Here is a 20,341-nt window from a genome sequence, read left to right on the forward strand (position 1 = left end):
AACGAGACAGTGAGAGGAAAAGACTGGAATGCTGTCACTGAGGCAACTTAGGCATGTTTATCACCAGAAAGAGACAACGGTGACAACAGAACCCTCGTAGGCCATGATAGTCTGAGTCTGGTGGGGGACAGATGGCTCATGCAGATGGAGTGACCAGAGAAAGATGAATGCAGGGACTCTACCAAGGTGTGGGCAGGCTTAAGGGAAGCACGCTGGAGCTAGCGACTGCAGGGACCCATCAGCACCCCCAGAGGTAAGGGGTGGGGGCAGCCACGGGATCCCAGAGGGAGCTACCCGTTTGGGTCTTTGGGTAGATGAAAACAGCCACAGGGAGAGAGCTGGGCAATGAATAACCCACCCTGTTTTCTCTCAGTCTCTTATCTCCTGCTGATGACCCCATTGGCCAAATCCCCAAATAAGACACAGACCCATGGAACCCGTATGATGAAACCCATGAAGGTCAGTGTCCTGGGCCACCAGGCAGGCTGGACAGCGGTGGAGAGAGGACCTGGAGGACTCAACACCAAACATCTTCATACAGGGAAGAGGGTTAGGACCACATTTTGTTGAAGTCTGATTTATTTAGTTTATATTAATAGTCAAGATATTCAGTGCAGAGGAAAGCAGAGCCAAATGATGGAGAAGACCTGAGTCTTGATGACAATGTTCGTGTCCCTGGATCCAACCCTGCCTGAAGCTATATCCCCCTGGACTTTTCAGTTATGTGAACCGATAAATAACCTTTTTTACTTTGGGTTAAAAAATAGTAAAAATATTAATTCAATAATTAAAATATTAACTTGAAATGTATTAAACATGTAGTTTAAACTTCATTGATCCCTTGGTCCTTGAAAATTCTGAAGTGCCTTTTTAGAAGGATGCATCTCTCCCCAAACCCCTACTGAAAACCACACTTAAGAAACAAGGCAAGGGAAGGTTGTATTAAAGTTGAGGTGTACAGAAAACTTAAAAAGCCACCGAATAGTTGAAGAGAGGGCCCCAATTTGCAACTAGATTTAATATTTTCATATTTTCTCAGTTTGCACAGAGATTTAGCTTAAAGCTTTCCATTACTTCATTCAACAAACATGTACTGTACTTCAGCCTTGTGACTGCAAAATGGCCTATCCTGATCTGTCTCCTTCTGACAGCCCAGTGCCTCCTGGGACCCCAGCCACCATGAGTAAGACTGATGACAGGTGGTGAGAAAAAGCCTCTGAGGAGGTGACATCTGAGCAGACATGTGAAAGAAATGAGGAGGGAGCCAGCCATGAAGATCTGAGGCAAGAGCAGTGGGAAGAGCAAGCTCACAGATCTGAAGGTTTACTTGAAGAACAGCAAGAGGGGAGGGCCAAGGATGCATGTGGGAGAGCCACCAGAAGGGCTGGTTGGGCACCCGTTCATATAGGGCCTTGTAGGCCATGATAACAAGTTTGTATTTTATTCTGACGGTGATAGGTAATAAATTAGAAGGTTCTGAGCAGGTGAGTGAGATGATAGAATTTATTTTCTAAAAGATCACTCTAGCTGCTATGTGGAGAGTTGATTCTGGGGGAAATGAAGGAAGGAAACTGGTTAGAAAACTATTGCGATCGTGTTGCTCAGGGATGCTGGTGGCCTGGAGAGGGGGACAGAGGGCAGCTCAGTGTTTGAGAGTTCCAGCCAAGTGCTTGACATGGATACACCTTATATGGATACTCATACTTGTGGAGTTTTTTGCTTTTGTTTGCTTTTAAGATTTACTTATTTATTTGAGACAAAGAGAGAGGAGCAGAACCGGAGGGAGCAGGGAGGGAAGGAGCAGGGGGGAAGGAGCAGAGGGGGAGGGAGAGGGACAAGCAGGCGCCATGCAGAGTGCGGAGCCCTTCCTGGGACTCGATCTCACGACCCTGAGATCATGACCTGAGCCGAAATCAAGAGTCTGACGCTTAATGGATGGAGCCACCCAGGAGCCCCCACACTTGTGTTTTTAATCAAGGATGACTTAATTTTCTAAATAATGGTTTTCTTTTGTGGAAGGAGTTCAGGGAACTTGCACCATTTAAGAAGCACTTATTACTGCTGTGGAACTTTTCTTGTCTCAAATTCACTCAGGAAACTTATTAAAAAGACAGATTTCCCAATCTCCTACTCTTCTGATTCTACCAAGCCTACAAATCTGCATTTTGTGACCCAGACTTTGAGAATTACCAGCTAAGAATTTAGCAGCATCCCCTAGTGGTGGCTATTGGAAATTGCAGAGGTAACAAATTTAAAGTACGGCACTTTGAACTCTTCATATATATATTTGTTACAGGCAAAGTAACAATCTTTTATGCTCATCCTAGAGATAATTTCATGGGAGTAACCAAATGGGGTGGAGACTCCTTCAATGATTACCTGGGGAGAACTCTCAGGCGTATTAAGATAAAAAATAATTGAAACTTTGTAAGTAGTAATTAATTGGCTATTATGAAGTCAGACAGCAGTAATGGCTGAACCCACAGCCCAGCTGATTATTAGAGTTCTGTAAGATTAGAGTAATTGGAACTGTGGAGGTAAAATAAAAAGGGTGGCACTTTCCAAAAGTTATAAAAAGCCAGCACTCACTGAGGCAACAGAGCTTACACCAGCCATGGAAGGGTAGCAGTACCATCCATCCCCAGGGGAACGTATTTCTTTTAACCACTGCTCCAACTAGGCATGAGTCACTTCTGGTTGAGATTTTTGCTAGTTTGTCATTTTGGATTGGAAATTGCTCCTCTCTTGCCCAGCCAACACTAGCCTACCTGGTCACTGCTGCATCTTTGCTTGACGGCTCAGATACCTACCTGTCTTCCCTGGACAGTCCAGAGAGTGGGACAGAAGGCAGCCCTGTGGCTGAGACTTCCAGCCACCTGAGGAAATATTTCAAAGGGAAGTCTGCATGGGAGTGCTGTCTCCACAGTCATGTTGGCTGGAAGAAACTTCCGGCTTCAGAGTTTCTTTGTTGGTTTGTTCCATTGTTTCTTTGTAATGGTTATTCTCAGAATTCTCCATGCCTATTCACCCTGCATTTCCAACCCCCCTCCCATGTTTTCTCTACTTCAACACAGGCTCATATTTAAATTAGAAGATCTTTTAGTGTACATTTCTCACATTCTAGACAAGGCAACTGAGATGCGAGCAGAATGACTTCTCCAAGGCTAAAGGGGAGCTAGAGTCTAGGACCACTCCTGGTGGCCCCATAGAGCTCACAGGCCAGTGGGACCTGGGACCAAACAACCCCTCAACATCTGCTTGGCTTGTCCTTCCTCCACCCCTACACACTCTCCCTCACATCTGCACGCACACACACACACACAGAATCTCTCTTAGTTTTCTTCTTTCTGCCAATCCCTTTCCCCCTTTCCCATCTGGCCAGCCAGAAAAATATGAACATCTAGGGAAATCAAACCTCTCCTTTAAAAAAAAATTCTTTATTTGAAAAATGACAAACCCAAATGAAGCCTCAGGTTTTTAACCTTCACCAACTAAATTATGCGGTGTTTACTTGTGTTACGTCATCTTGATTTATTTTTGTGGGTCAAGCCTCTAAAAATAAATAAATGAATAAAAGGTTTATTTGTTACAATCCAAAGGAGAAGAACCTGAACAAGGAAATAGGAAACAAAAGGAAAGGTGAGCCGAAAGATTGCATAACTAATTAAGGGAACACAATACAAATCGGGACATGCCCACATGTATTTTTCCATTTAGAAACAAACCTAATGACAGTGGCATGTTCTTTTATTTTTTTCCTCAAGACTTGCGTGCCCGGCTCAGAGTGCATCTGGAGGAAGGGCCTGCCCCCTAGTGGTGCCTACGGAAATGTGCAGGTACATGTGCCCAACGCAGGGCTGAGGTAGCCCCGGGACACTGCTTGACAAAATTATATTAGAAGGAATGCTTCCGCTGCTTTCCAGTAAATACAGCAGGTGGAGACACACACTGGAAAACTGGAACACGGACAGCCTTGTTTCCATTTGGCTGTTAGAAGATTGCTAGGCGCCCAGAGTTAGTGAAACTTAAGTTTGACCATAATTTATTTGTGATGCTTGTTTTTAACTCTTGAAAACTGTTAAGATCTGGAGATTTTAAGCAAATGCCATCTTCACATCCATTGCCCCCCACCAAACACACACCATTCATTCCTATTAAATACTTACTTGGTGTAGAAATATGGGGTGACGTGGTGGTGCAAAGGTTAATGAGACACAGATTCCCTCCTTCAAATTCACCCTCTGATTGGGAGAGAAGATATATTTGGACATAATTACAATACATGGCAGTGATACAAACAGAGAAAAAAAATTATATACTGATTATATAATTATTATGCATCAATTTTATTGTATAATTAGGTATTACATATTAATAAATATCAGCATACATCAATAATTAGGTAATTATATATTTTAATATCATTATAATATTGTATTATATGAATATGATTAACTTAAATATAACATGTAATATGTTATATACATAAACACAGAGCAACTGTGGGCCGAGCCCTGTGCTAGGTATGTCCACATTTCATTTAATATTTAATCACAACAGTATCTTTTAACAGAAGAGGAAAGGGAAGTTTGGAAAGATTACATAATTGGCCCCAGTTCACATAGCTATGAAATTGGAATTCCAAAATTGGAACCAGAATTCAGGTTTTCTGATTCCATCTGTATTTCACTTACCCTCACCAGACTTTTACTGAGAGTCTACTATGTACCCGGTGCTGTGCTAGGGGTTCGAGGTGCAAAGATAGGAGACCGCTGTCACTGGCCTCGGGGTTCTCGTTTTGTAGGGGACTGGGTATGTGGAAAAACAATTCGATTACAGTACAATACATGCAATAATGGAAGCGTGCACAGATCGCCTTCTGAGCAAAGCAGCAAAGACTGTTCATTGCTCAGGAGCCCTGCTTCCTGTCATGCAACCCTGTTACTTGGCCATGACTGAACTGCCCAGAAGCCTGCAACTTGGCCAAACGCAACCAGCTTCAGGCCTACCAGGGCCTCTGGGGAGGCCTAGTATTGTCATTCTGCCCAACAGCGGACTCGACTTACTCACCCAACCGACCACCTGTCATTGACGGTTTCCATGGTGAGAAACCCAGAAAACTAAAGCACCAGAGTAAAATTAGGGAGAAACAGAAGTGGAAGTGAAAGGTAAACTGGTCAGAAGCAGAAGCAGGGAGTCCAGAGAGAGAGAGGAGCTGAACTGTGAGTCCGGCATCATCATAGGAAGAAGGAGCCAAAGGTCTCTTCTCTCAGGGCAAGTCTGTTTTTACCATTAGTTCCTTCCCAGGGTTCCAGGGCTCCCCGCAGCTGGACTGTGGAACTGCCTGGCTGATGTCCGTGCTTCCTGCTGCCTTACGTGTCCTTATGTCACCAGAAGCGTCCGAGCTCAGCCAGGACTGGGATCCTGCAACATTGAGCCTAAGTCCTGCGGTTCTGACTTGGCCCCAAGAGCGCGGGAGGCGGGGCGGCTGGACGGGGGGGACTCAGCAGAGGCCTCACCAGGAGGTGACGCCCAAGCAGAGTGTTGAGATCCACGTAGGAGTTTGCCAGAAAGACAGAGGTGTGCAGGGTGCTCCAAAAGTTCAGTGTTCCTTCCATCACTGAGCATGACTGGTGGCACAACTGTAATGTCTTGGTTCTCCCTCCAGGGAAGTGACCAGAAATTCTCTCTTCAGGAACGCCAGCTTAGAGAGAGGGCGGTGGGAAAGGGGAATTTTCTCGCTCATGGAGGCTCTACGTCCTGAAGCCTGGTGGTTCTGCCCAGACGCTGTGGCTTCCAACACTGGCATATTCTTCTCACCTGGAGTATCTGTACCTTTAGGAGCGTGAGGTCCTGAGCCAAACGACAGTGTGAAACTACAGGATATATACAATGACTCTCCTTGGGGTGTCATTATCACAGACGATTTGGGAGGAGAAAAGTTTGCAGTTTTTACAATCTTGACGTTTTTGTCATATACAAATCAGTGTAAGCCTCCTTTTCCATGTTGGCTTAAATTTCTTTATTTTTGCACTAACTTGCCTCAAAGCCTATGATCCAGCATAGGACTGTACTCAAAGAAACACAGACTCGCCCTTGCACTGGTAATTACAATGTTATTTCTATATAAAAATAAACTCTGATCTAGTATGAAGTGGTAGGCAAAATTTATACCTATTTTAGAGACAAAACACAAGACTTTTGTGAAGTTTCTGCTCCAAGCTACGGCCTTCAGACCAACTGGATTTATTTTGCTCTGACCCGAAGACAGTGTCATGGAAAAGTTGGGGAAATGCTTTTTTAGGCTGTTGCCTCAACTTCCTAAATTGTCCACCCTATTTAAGTTCTACCCATTAAAAATTCATGTAGCTTGATTTTTTAAAATTGTGGTGAAAAACACACAAAATTTACCACCTTCAGCATTTTCAGTGTACAGTTCATTAGTTTTAAGTAGTCTTTGCTGTGCAACAGAGCTCTAGAACTTTTCCTTTCACAAGACTGAAACTCTATGCCCATTGAACAAGTCCCTACTTCTCGCTCCGCCCAGTGCCTGAAAAACACCAGTCTACTTTCTGTTTCTATGAGTTTGGCTACTTTCCATTCCTCATACGGTGGAATCATACAGTATTTGTCCTTTTGCGGCTGGCTTATTTTACTTAGTGTAACGTCCTCCAGGTTCACCCATGCCGTAGCAAGTGATGGGACTTCCTTTTTAAGGCTGAATAATCTAACACTATATAGATAGATAGATAGATAGATAGATAGATAGATAGATAGATAGATCACAGTTTGTTTATCCATTCATCCATCGATGGACACTTGGGTTGCTTCTCCTTCTTGGCTCTTGTAAATAATGCCGCTATGAACGTGAGTGTGCAAATATCTCTTTGAGCCCCTGCTTTCAATTCTTTTAGATATATATTCTGAAGTGGGATTACTGGATCCCATGCTAATTCTATTTTTAATTTTTGAAAGCAACTGCCATACTGTCTTCAAAGTGGCTGCACAGTGTACAGGCTTTCGATTTCTTCACACCCTCGCAACATGTGCTGTTTTCTGGTTGGTTGGTGAGTTGGTGGTTGTTGTTGTTATTTGATAGTGGCCATCCTAATGGGTGTGAGGCGACATGTAGGTTGCTTTTAAAGTCTGAATTCCCTTGGAAGTGGTAAGGGTATCTGTGAATCCTCATGCCTTGCAGTAAACTTTGACCTTAGCAACCAGCTAAGGTCATTCACTGGGTACATGGTATTTAGATGTAAGAGAAGGTGTTAGAACCCTAGAAGGAGATCCTAGATCTCCTCAAAAATGATAAAGCATTAGGGGGTGCCTGGGTAGCTCAGTCAGTTGAACATCCCACTCTTGGTTTTGGCTCAGGTCATGATCTCAGAGTCATAAGATGGAGCCCCACATCGGACTCCGAGCTCAGTGAGGAGTCTGCTTGAGATTCTCCCTCTTCTTCTGCCCCTCCTCATCCTCTCTCTCTCTCTCTCAAATAAATAAATAAATAAATAAATAAATAAATAAATAAATCTTTAAAAAAATGATAAAATGTTAACACTGGAAGCCTGGGGAGTGGAGGCTACCTGAGAAATCCCACAGAGGATATTTTCCTCTCACAGTTGTTTGACCCTCAGGACTTTTTTCTTAAATGAATACAAACACTTTCATCAGAATTATTCCAACATTTCTGAGAATATCATCAAGAACTTATTTTCTAGAAACAACTCTTTTGAGTTAATTTAATTCTTTGATCAATTTTCTTTTTACTGTGGAGTCACATAATTTTCAGTATTTGTATTTCACTGAAATAATCTGGATTTAATTCAATGATCACATTTTGTGCTCGTATTAAATTTTCCCAACTTTGGCTTCAGCAATTTTGAGTTTTCTTTTGTGGTCATTTTCTACCAAGTCTAATTTTCCTGGGTCAGGTTTTATAGGTACAATTTTTGACAAGATGATTTGATTTTTTAGTCAATTTTAAAAGTCAATAAACCCGGTTTTGAGCAGGTTTTGCCTTTGTCAGTTTTATTTTGTGTTATTTCTACAAAATGTGATTTTAACTGGGTCAATTTTTGTAGTTTTGAGAATTACCGAAACAATGAGATTCTTCAGTTCACTTTTTGTCATTAATAAATTTAACATATATAACTTTGGCTCTCCTGATTTAAATCTGTGTTGGTTATTTCTACGATGTCTAATTTTTTTTCTGGTGCCCAGGTTAAAGTGTACTTGAAGTCCAAATACCAAGGTTGCAACATCTTGTTTTCCTCTAAAATTGTTCTGATTAAAAAATTAAAAGTGGAGTGTCACTCCCGAAAGCCCCCATTGTACGGTCTCCTCACAGTCTTCCCAGGGAGCAGAGGGCAAAGGAGTCCTTTGATGAGAGCCCTACTGGTCAGTGTCCCCAGGCAGAGACTAGAGTGAGAAGGGTGGAGAGTGACAGTGGCACGGACGGCTCCCTCAACCTGTTCGTGTATGTTCCAGTGAAATCTGTAACTAGAAAAGGAGCATCCAGAGAAGACTTAAAGGGCCGGGGGTCAGCAAACCTGCTTCACCCTGGATACAGAATGAGTCAAACACATGTAAGCTTTGTTAATTCCAGATGATGTCACTGGTGACAGCACCTCTCTCCCTGACACCCACTTTCTGAGCCATGGCTCAGGTCCTGCAGTGGCTCTGGGTCAACGGAAGCCCGGCTGGATGGATGAGCTCACTTTGCTGGTCCCTGGGAAGACTGTGAGGAGATGGTACAGTGGGGGCTTTCGGAAGGGCAGGATGGAAGCCCTTGGACATGGAGGGAGTTTCTAAGAACAGAGGATAGCGGGAGGAGAGAGAGTGGAAGGGGGTGCCAACGGCTGGCCGGGCCAAGAGGCAGACTTGGGCTCACACAGAAGGCGTGACAGTGGGATCAGGGCTTATAAGGCACTCTGATGGGCTTTACATAAGAGAATGCTGCCTGTATTGCCTGAGATACGGGGTATAGATAGAGATACTGCTGGGCCTGTGGTGGGGGGCACTGGGCACACTCCCCCTTCAGAATCCCGTAGCACAGTTTTGTCACTGAACCATTTCTACTGTAAACACCATTGTAAATGGTGGGTTTTCACCTTAGCTCAACTTGTAGAGAGGGAGGGAAAGAGAAGGAGAGCAGAGAAGAGGGCAGAGAGAGGCTGATGAGATGAGTTGGCTCTGGTCCTCACCTCTGGTTCAGCCGGTGATTGCTGTTGGCGGGTGGCTGGGTGGGGCGGGGTCCCCCACAGGCAGCAGGAGCAGAGAAGGCTGGGGACCAGGCGGGAACTTAGAAACACGTCTAGTACAATCACGCTTTGCTTCTTGTCAGCCACACGATATGTATTTAATATAAGCCAGTGGCAAGTAGTCTTCCTTTCATTATGAACCCGGGGCAGCCCCTGGAGAGAGAGGAGTGGGTTGGTCAGCAGAGGGAAGGGAGATCAGAAAGTCATTGGAAGGCCATGATCTCTCCTCACTTACTTCCAGATGTGGCAGCCACCTCGATCAGCATCACGGGTTCCAAGCATTCACCAGAAGGGAGAAAAAGGGAGGTGGAAGGAAAAAGAGAGACTGGATAGGAGAGAAATACAACTGATAAAAGTAAGCTCCTTCTAGGAAGAATTCTATTGTCAAGCTGTTCCCTAAGGGAACACGTCCTCGGAGAGGTATGAAGTGCGTTCCCCTTTCCTACTGTGGTGTGTGTGTGTTTTTTTTTTTTCTTTTCCTTATCCCTGTGAAAAAAAATCTGTTAATTTCGTATGAAAAACAAAATGTATCTCTTTTTCCTGAGTACTCCATAATTGTATAGAAATGTGTATCATTTCCTCTCCATAATTTTGTGAATTTTTTTGAAGACAGTGACATATTCTGACTCTTTAAGAACAAAACAATTCAATTTAAAAATCACTGAATGACAGCAATCAAAGTGCTCAAGTGAGGCAGTTCGCTTCAGCACTTGTTCGAAATGTCATTAGAAAACCGACATATAGCGGGTTGTTATGGCAACTAGAATAGCCGAGTTTATAACATCACTGTAATTAACGTGATCCAAACGTTATTAATCTTTCAACATCACTCACATCCTCTGAAGGAACAGCAGCTCTGGTCCTCTTAGGATTTTTCAATGGTGTTATCTTTGCAGCTTTCTTCCCATTTTATTTTATTTTCAAATAGATCTTCCTCTGACGTGGCTTTAGTGAAATTAGCTATTGTTTCTCTGCCTTTACTCATTCTATTTTGACTGCTATTTTTTGATAAATCTTGCGATAAAATGGAAGAAAATGAATCACAGCTAAAAACCAGAACAAAGTCTAGAGATGAAAAGATATACACATTTTATGTGGAGAACCTGAGAAAAATATTAAAATACTTTGCATATAGATATTTAGTATTAACTCACATTTGCATAGCACTTTATAATTTTTAAAGCAGCTTTACATACATTATTTAATATAACAACCATGAGAGGACAAGTAATATTTTTGGGGTGACTCCTATGTGACATTAAATGTGATCTATATACATGAATGTTTTAGATCTCACAACAAACTTGCAAGGTAAGTGTGGGTTAAAAATATGCCTTCACAACTTGACAACAAGAACCCAAAAACCCGATTAAAAAATGGACAGTCTTCAAAAAAAACATTTCTCCAGGGATGATGTATAGAAGTCATCAACAAATATAGGAAAAGATGCTCAACATCACTAATTATTATAGATATGCAAACCAAAACTACAAGATATCCCCCTCACATCCATTAGGATGTTTATTATAAAATGAAACAAAAAAATAACAAGTGTTAGGGAGGATGTGGAGAAACTGGAACCCTCGTGCGCTTAGGTAAAACTATAAAATGGTGTAGCCACTGTGGAAAACAGTATGGTGTTTGCTCAAAACACTATCCCAGCAAATGATCCAGCAATCCCACTTTGAAAAAGCAGAGTTTTGAAGAGATATTTGCACACTCATGTTCACAGCTGCATTCTTCACAAGGGCCAAGAGGTGGAAGCAACTCAGGTGTCCATGGACAGATGGGTAGATGAACAAACTGGTATAACTGTTTGATGGAAGATGATTCAGCTTTAGAAAGGAAATCCCATCACATGCTAAAACATGGATGAACCTAAAGGACATTGTACTGAGGGAAATAAGCCAGACACAAAAAGACAAATACTATATGATTCCAGGACATGAGGAATCTAAAGTGTCAAATTCATGGGAACAGAGAGTAGAATGGTAGTAAAAAGGGGCCGGGAGGAGGGGGAAATAGGGAACTGTTTAATGGCATAGAGTTCAGTTTTCCAAGATGAAGAAGTTTTGGAGGTCTGCACAACAATGTGAATATTCTCAGCATTACTGAATTGTACATTTAAAAATGATTAAGATGGCAAATTCTACATTATGTGGTTTTCCCCCCCCCCAATTAAAAAAAAATGCCTCCAAGTTGACACTCCTTCCTTGAAAAGGTGAAGCTAAGTCCTCTCCCCTTGGATGTAGACTGGATTTAGTAATTTGCTTCTAGTGACTTGATGTGGAAGAAGGGACAAGGTATGACTTCTAAGACTAGGTCAAAAGAGACATTGCTGCTTTTGCCTTATTCTCTCTCTTTTCTTTTTTTGGGGGGAAGTGGGTCCTCTAGCCCAAGTCAAGCCTTTACACGACTGTCACCCTGGTTGATACCTTGAGTGCAAGCTCACAAGAGACCCCAAGCCTGAAACGACCCGGCTCAGCGGACTCACAGAAACTGACCACACAGAAACTGACATAATAAATGTGTATGCTGTTGTTAAGCCACTAAATTTGGGGGAATCATCACACAGCAGTAAATAACTACTACAATAAATGTTTTCCATTAATCTGAAGCACTGAAGATCTCTGATGTGTTAGGAGGGCTCCTCACCCTTTCTGTGTTGATCTGTGGTTTTGCCGATGCGGCTGGAGTCTATTCTGAAAGAGGCTCTGGGTCAGAATCAGAGGAGTGCCTTATGTGAATTATCAGCAAGCCCAGCCTTACGACCGATATCGGGGAATTGGCTGTCCTGTAACCCAAGGGCTGCTAGATTTCTTTGAGCTCCTTTATTTTCTCTCTCTCTGTGGCATCAAGAAATAGGAACGCCCATGAAGTATTCTCATTGAAAGTTCAATCACACGTGAACTGGCAAGTTTAGATATCGGAGGTCATACCCCTATCTCACACTATATTCAAAGAAAGTTTTTATTCTTTGTGGAAAAAAAGTGAAAGGGCAAAATAGCAATACATCTGAGAAACATCCAAAAGGCCAACAAGAAAGAAAACTCAACATCGTCTTGAGGTGAACAAATGGGGTTTCATCTAGCAGTGTTGTTTGGGAAGAGTTTCTCCCCCGTTGGACTGCATACATTCTATCCTTTCCTTTTCAGTGTAGGAATCAAACTATAAATTTGTGGAGAGTGAGACAAGGAGGCAAATTCACTAATCCTGCTACTCTGGTTTCCTGAAGATTGTATTGCTACCTATGGGTATCACCTTCTATTGTTTTAAAACAAATTCTCTTTAAGTGAATGAACTTGCTTTACTGCTCATATTTATGAACTCTTTGGGTAGGGAAAAGGAGCCTTTTCAGATTTCGAATTTTAATGCAGGGTCCGGTATTATAAAATAAAATGAATAAAGATAAGCTAATACAAAATAAAGACTTACACTGCTTTAAAAAAAAAAAAAAAAAAGGAATCGAAGCTCTCAGAATTTTAATTTTATTTACCCAGGTCTCATAGCAAGAATGAGTGAGACGAAGGTTACGAACCTAGATTGTTCTGCTTCTGAGATCTACCCTCACTTTCTACAACATGAAGGAATTATTACCTTCATTCTAGGGATGAGGAAGCTGATTTCGGGAGAGGTTAGGTAACTTACCTGTGGTTTTCCTGCTGGTTTGTACCAGAGCTCAGATCCTAAGTCTTACTTAGGATCTTAGGATCCCAATACTCTTACACGACTTATCACTTTTCTGTTTAGATAATGTATTTGGTAAAGCTCTTGAGATATAAATATGAATAAAGTAATCAAGTAGAAAATATCCCCGCAGTGAGGAAACATGGTAGGTACATAAATTAGAATTGGTTTCTTAGGTTTCTAGTTGAGGATTTCAAATTTTAAATGAGAAGGCGGTTTAAAAACTTCTTCTACTAAGTCATTAAACTGTTGAGGAAATCACTACTTGTAAGAGCCAAAACATACAATAATGTCTCATTTTTGTTTACCATGTTAGGTTTTCAGAGCACCTTTAAACATACCAGTCCATGTGGTTAAGCATGATGTTAAATTTGTCAGTAGAGGAAGGCCATTGCAGGAGAAAGAGGGCTCCTCTTCCTGGTTTCAGAATGCTTACCAATCGGTAAGTAGTGGATGCGTGGGGACCTCCAGTGGTACACTGCCTCAGCTGTGTGCCCACACCACACAGTCTCTTGGTGACCTTGCACGGCAGTCCAGACCTGTGACCATCTTGATGTGACTCTTCCAATAAGGACACCGTGTCCTCCAGACCTCATGCCTGCAGAGGCATCCAGCTTTCAATGCACACCTGCTCTCCAGCTTGGGCTCTTGGAGCCCTGAGGGTGGTTTCATGCTTGCCTGGCAATGAGGGACCAGCTCTAGCCTGGGAAATCCAACAGACTTCTCTTCATCCTTTGGCTGTGACCACACCTTCACCAGTGAGGTCTGAGCCCCGCCATGTTTCAAACTCTTTTCCAAGTTGGTCCTTTCACCCAGTCAAGAGATGGTTAATTTGTACTGCGACTAAAAACTCCGATGGACATACTTGCTTCCTCTTTTTGGTGTCACTTCCTTCAAAATGTCATCATTTGAGTTCACTCCCTTTCATACTTCACCAGTTGCTGGAGGGGGGTTTTGTCCCTGCTACATGGAGACTGCTGCCCTGGTCCCTCCATGATTTCATAGCAGCAGCATCTGCTTAAGCTCATCACTGCTGTTGGTTGGCTTCTGTATCCAGCCCCCTGCTTTTATTCCCTAAAACTTCTATATTCTCACTGGTGACCCACCATGCTTTTCTCAGCTTCGGTGGCCTTTGTTAAGAAATGGTTTTGACAAATAATACATTATATGTTAAAAAAAAAAAGAAGATAGTAGGAAGGGAAAAATGAAGGGGGGGAATCAGAGGGGGAGACGAACCATGAGAGACTCTGGACTCTGAGAAACAAACTGACGGTTCTAGAGGGGAGGGGGTGGGGGGATGGGTTAGCCCGGTGGTGGGTATTAAGGAGGGCATGTACTGAATGGAGCACTGGGTGTTATACACAAACAATGAATCACGGAACACTACATCAAAAACTAATGATATAATGTATGGTAACTACCACAACATAATAAAATAAAAAAAAAAAAAAAGAAATGGTTTTGAGCACATCAAGAAGGCACTGAGGTGGGAGGGACAGGTTTGGAGCTTGCTCTGAAATGTCAGATGTTTAGCTACAAGCTCATACTCCTCATTCACATTGGTGTTAAAACTCAACCAACAGAGCTAAAGCGAGAGAAAAGATGGTGGAGTGCGAGGGAAAGGGAATGTGGAAACCTGACCAGTAATAAAAAGATGGATGGGTCAGCACTTAGCCGTGGCATTCATCATCGAGGTCTAAGAGAGATGGGAGAGGAAGTGCAACACCACCACCATAAATAGGCTCATTTTATTGACTTAACCATAAAGATCAGTAACATTTGTTATTTTGTTAGCCTCTGAAATTTTTAGCAATAAAGTCCCTTAGAAACCCTCAAATGAAACTATAAACTTGTTCAAGGGCAGAGGCCAGGAAAGAAATTTTAAGAACGTACTATCTTGCAGTGAAGGAGAGGAAGTCAGGTAGAAAAGCTGATGGGAATGGGACAGACACCAGCGGAGTACAGTGTAACTCCCCTCATGTTTGGAAGCCTGGTCTGTGGTGCACAATGGAGCGGGGCTGTGCCATCAAATTTTCGTCTGTCCCTCCAGCCAACCCCAGGCATGTTCCCTTCAAGGGCTTGCTCCTTGTTCAGATCTGTTCCAGCTCTGGGGACTCAAACTCAGAGCTGCCTCTCTTCTCCCCAACACGAAGTCCCTATCCTCCACATCTTTCACGGATACTTTCCTTATCCTCTGTAGATTCATGTTACATTTCCTGAGCCTTTTCTTTACCTTGATAATGACCTTGAGTCTCCTGATTCCTCTCCTTTTTTCCTCTTTATGATGCTTCTTTGGCATTTACATGCTTCCCCTACCAAATCTTGTCTGGAAGGTTCATCATGTCGGAGCTACTTTAACTCTGCAGATTTCTTAGCTGCTTGTCATCCATGTTGAACTTCATCCTTGAGTTATTCCTGTTGTCTGCTTTCAATTAATATTGCTGCACCAATGGGACTTGGTAGAAAAGACATGGAAACATAATAACTGGGTCCATTTAATCTGTTCGGCCCTTCTCTTTCAGACCTTTCCTATGTGTATACTCACATACACATGTGGCATTTCAAACTTACGTTTAAAGATTTTTTTTAATAAAAATAGGATATTATACGCATTGCTTTTTTTTTCCCCCCTTAAGAATATCTCCTGGGCATCTTTCCATGTCATTACACGTATACTACTTCATTCTTTCTTGAACAGCTGCATAGTATTTCACTGTATGAATGGCTGTACTTTATTTTCCCAATTTCATATTTAGGTTGCTCTAGTTTTTTTGCTATTTCAAATAATGCTGCAATAAATAATCTTGTACATATATCTTTTGTGCACCTGTGTTTTTCTGCAGGATAATTTCCCAGTAGTAGAATTGCTAGTTTAATTGATCCGTGCATTTTAAATGCTGATAGATACTGCTATATTGCTCTCCCCAAAAAAAGTTATCTCATTTTATGCTGTTACCAAATACGAATGAGAACAGGGTTCTTCTCTAAATTAATCCTAGCCTTACCTGGGCTCTCAACGCACCTGGGGGTTCGTACTATTCATTTTTTACTGGTTCTATATTTTATTGCCTAAATAACACTGCCAGGCCCCTTACATTTCTGAGACCCTTAATTTAATCCTGCCTTTCTGATCTCAGGAACCGACCTAACCTTCTCTTCTGCTGTCTTCAGTGTGACTACCATTCATTCTCTCACTTATTGCCTCATGATCTTGAGGTTGCTGCTGGAGCTCTGTAATCACATCTGCATTAGGAAAAAGGCGGACGGGGTTGGGGTGGGGGATGGTGCCAGTGGCATTCATCTCTTTTATCAGGAAGGAAAGCCTTCTTAGAAGGCTCCAGAAAACCTTCCCTTACATCTTCTTAGCCGTAACTGGCTCCCATGGCCATTTCTACTGCAAAAGGAAATTGGGATATTTAGTATCTGGCTAAATAGAACAAAACTGTCACAAATATGTGCACCAATATTGATTTATTGCTTGAGCCTAGACATGCTCCTGCCCAGAATAAAATGAAGGTTCTGTTAGTGTGGAAGAAGGGGAGAATGGATATTGAGTAGTAATCCACAGTATTTGCCAACAATATATATTTGCTCAATACATATTTGTTGAATGCATAGTATAAGAATAGGTCAGCAACCTGTCACCACACTGAACTGAATATAAATCCCTGATTTATCACTTAGTTATTCAAAGTCAGAGTTTGGTTCTAAGTTACAAATGTTGGATATCTGCATGCAGAACTGTATTCATGTCCTGATGGGGGCTACAGAGTACACATCCCAGGGCTGAGTGACATTTTGTTCTCATTTGAATTCAAATCAATTTTGTCATCTCTGAGGGGCAGATGTTATGCGTCAAACAAGTGACAGATTGCAGCTTTAATTTAAATAGCAAGATTTGGTTTATAATATACTTATATTTATTGGAGAAAAAAAATCCAGTGATGTCACTCAAGTGTTTTCTGGATTAAATAAGAAGGTTTTTGGAGCGCCTGGGTGGCTCAGTCGGTTAAGCATCTGCTTTCGGCTCAGGTCATGGTCCCAGGGTCCTGGGATCGAGCCCCGCATCGGGCTCTCTGCTCAGCAGGAAGCCTGTTTCTCCCTCTCCCACTCCCCCTGCTTATGCTCTTTCTCTCTCTCTGACAAATAAATAAGTAAAATCTTAAAAAAAAAATAAAGTAAAAGGTTTTTTAATGATAAGGGACGGAGAGGACAGCTAGATACTCACAGGTCCCATGACAGAATGGAGGAGATGGTGGTGGTCGGCACGGCTTGTTGGAACAGCACTAGTGACAGGGACAGGACTAAGGTAGAGGTGGCAGCTACAAGAGGGGTATCATGGTGGTGAGAGGGTGAGGACATGGACAGAGGAAGAGGAGAGGCCACAGTGGAGGGGGGTGGTATGGGTAGAAAGTGGCTCTCGAGTTCTCCTGGTCCTTTGCCACAGTGAGAATCTGTGTGGTGAGTCTGTCCTCGTCACCGGGTTGATTCCCACGTCCGCTGAACAAGTGGTTAATGTCTGAGACGGAGTTAAATCATGAAGGAGGATCAGAACACCCAGAGCTGCACAGTCTCTGACTTTGAGCAGCGTGTCCTTTGATTTCCTCTCTTCCTTCTTTATTGAGGCTAAAACACAGCCAGTGAAGTGCATGCAGCGCTTTAATCCTAAGTGCACAGTTTGGTGAGTTTTCACATACGCCTTCAACCCTGGAAGCCGCCTCCCAGACTAAGATGCAGAATATCCCTTTGCGTCCTAGAGTCACAAAGAAGTTCAGCAGGATGAAGTTCTGCTAACCTTAAAAAAGGTATTTTACCTTTTTTAAATCACTATAAGTGAACTCACAAACTCACAACAGGCTCAGGCAGCCCAAGGAAGCGAGTGGAATTGATGAGGTGGACGCCGCCACAGTTAACTGAAAGTGACGGCGGGCTTCGAATATTTTGCTGTCAGAAATACTTCCTATGAACAGTTTTGTAACTCAAGTTATTTTTCCCATTCTAGGAAACTCCCTTAGGATAGATCTCAAGGGGTATACTTAAAAGATTAAAAAGAAAAGTAAAATCATTTAAAAAACTTTTAATATACACTGCCAAATGTGTGGCAGCCATGGGAATGTGCCCGCAGTCCTCCAAACACAGGGGGCAGAGGTGACCACGGGTCTGTCCACGGCCACACCTCCATGGGCTTCTTCTAGCCCATGAGCCGGCGCCACAGAGATGCCAGAGCAGGCCTATTTCTGGGAGACACGGGACTCCTCTGGTGGCTGCTACTGGAGGGAGGACGTCCCATTGCCTTGCTGAACCTTGCCTTAGGCCGCCAGGCAGGCGAGGTGCTCACACCAGCCTTCCCTCCCTCCGTTGGGGGTCAGATGGCCATGGGCTCTGACAGCTCCCAGCCTTCCTTGCTGTCTCTCTGCTTTCCCTCACAGGGGCATTTCCCCAGATAAAATTCTTGTACGCCTCACCCAGGCCTGCTATGTGCTTCGCTTCTCTAAGGACCCAGATACACACAGTTATATTTGTTTCCATTTGTTTCCCCAAGTGATCTACGTGAGTGAGTTTTGGCTTCTTCTTTCTCAGCATTGGATATTTTCTAAATCTTTGCTACTTTGAAAAATGAAGAGAAGCGTTTTCCTTTAATTTGCATTTTTTTAAAGATTTTTTTAAAAAGATTTATTTATTTATTTTAGAGATCGAGCGAGAGAGAGAGAGCAGGGGGAAGGGCAGAGGGAGAAGGAGAGAGAGAATCTCCAGCAGACTTCCCACTGAGTGCGGAGCCTGACTTGGGGCTCAATCCCACGACCCTGAGATCATGACCTGAGGTGAAACCAAGAGTTTGGTGCTTAATCAACAGCCACCCAGGCAACCCTAAAGATTTATTTATTTTAGAGAGAGAGAGAGAAAGAGAGAGAGAGAGACAGCATGCGTGGGGGGGTAGGGGCATAGGGTGAGGGACAGAGAGAGAATCTCAAGCAGATGCTCCCTGAGCAAGGACCCCCACACAGGGCTCGATCTCATGACCCTGAGATCATACCTTGAGCGGAAATCAAGAGTGGATGCTTAACCGACTGAGCCACCAGAGCACTCCTAATTTGCATTCTGAAATATTGAAGTTTGACATTTTTGGCACGTGGTTTCCAGTCATCTGGACCATCTTACCTGGAAATTTTCCTTGAGGAGTCCATGGAAACACAGCACTCACTTTGAAACTGCCACCTTCTGGGAGGCGTGGTCTCCGGCGCCTTTCCTGCCGGGCAGCTGCCAGCGTGCCTCGGATTTCATTGGGAAGGCGCTGTCCGATGCTGGCTCCCACAGGACTGACGCATGACCCAGGGTGAGCGCCGGGCTGGGGGACAGGAGCACAGCCCGGTCAGTTCCTCTTGCAAAATATGAAGAGCTAGTCCTGTGTTGCAACACGGGGTCCCACACGGCCTCCCCTATGGGAAGGAGAAGAGACCAACATTTACAGAGCACCTACTGTGTGCTAGGAACTGCCTTTCTCTCATTTTACCTGACACAGCAGGTGTCATTTTCAAAATTCTACAGATGAAGAAAATGATGTTCAGAGAGTTGCCCAAGTCACACTGGAGTGCAAAAAAGGGACAGATCTAAGTTTGCCCATATTCTTTCACTCCATCAAACTTCTGAGGCTTCTTGGACCTCAAGCATTTTGCATCACTCAAGTGGTTTTTCTACACTCTGTGTTGTGTGGCACCGCTATCTGCTTACCTAGACTGTAAGTTCATATCCTCCGTGAATAGTAATGAATGATGCTTTAGATGACTTAGGCTGATTTTCTGGAATTTGAGTCAGCTGAAGAATCACCCATGGCTTCCTCTTACAAGTGGACACCAGCAGTTAAAAGTGGAGATGTCTAGCACTCATTTATCAGTCCTTACAAGGGATATCTTCTGAAATGAGATTAAAAAACCAACCAACCCACCAACCAACCAACCAAAACCCTGCTTCCAAAAACCCACCAACCAGTGAAAACAAAAGCAGAAACACAACCCAAATCCTTAAGACAAACAGGACCATTTTTTAAAATAAAATAAACGATTCAACTCTCAAACCAAAGGATTTCAAGGATAAAGGAATCAGGTTTTATGTGGAACCTCAATTATGTTTAGGGTCATGAAAAGACACACTTGGCCTTGTCTCTTCCCAATTTGAATATCTGAGTGCTCTAAGTTCCCATTTTCCCACCCATGCCCCCTTGGTGTCATGTGATGAGTTAATAAGGAGAAAATATTACTGCATTCTCAGCTTTCACATCCCTAACAAAGCCTATATTTTAAAGCTGTTATGGAACTTTGCACAGAATCCAGGTTTAGAGACAAATTAAATACATAAAAAAACTAAGCCTGACAGCAAAGTTTAGTCACCTGAGAAAC

The 20,341-nt window shown here is 43.0% G+C and overlaps 1 long non-coding RNA gene across 2 annotated transcripts; it reads right to left on the reverse strand.

The window, feature by feature from the left end:
• Positions 1-4,165: 4,165 nt before the first annotated feature.
• On the reverse strand, positions 4,166-20,319 carry LOC118522107 (uncharacterized). Of its 2 annotated transcripts, none has more exons than XR_004910463.2 (4): positions 19,677-20,319; positions 19,107-19,384; positions 9,204-9,413; positions 4,166-4,241 (listed from the first exon to the last, which is right to left on the reverse strand). It is a non-coding gene; the product is annotated as an uncharacterized LOC118522107 (long non-coding RNA). The 2 variants fall into 2 exon arrangements; XR_013445357.1 differs by lacking the exon at positions 4,166-4,241 and adding an exon at positions 4,695-4,808.
• Between the last annotated feature and the right edge of the window lie 22 nt (positions 20,320-20,341).

This window comes from Halichoerus grypus, chromosome 2 (assembly GCF_964656455.1).
Source record: "Halichoerus grypus chromosome 2, mHalGry1.hap1.1, whole genome shotgun sequence".
Classification (NCBI taxonomy): Eukaryota; Metazoa; Chordata; class Mammalia; order Carnivora; family Phocidae; genus Halichoerus; species Halichoerus grypus.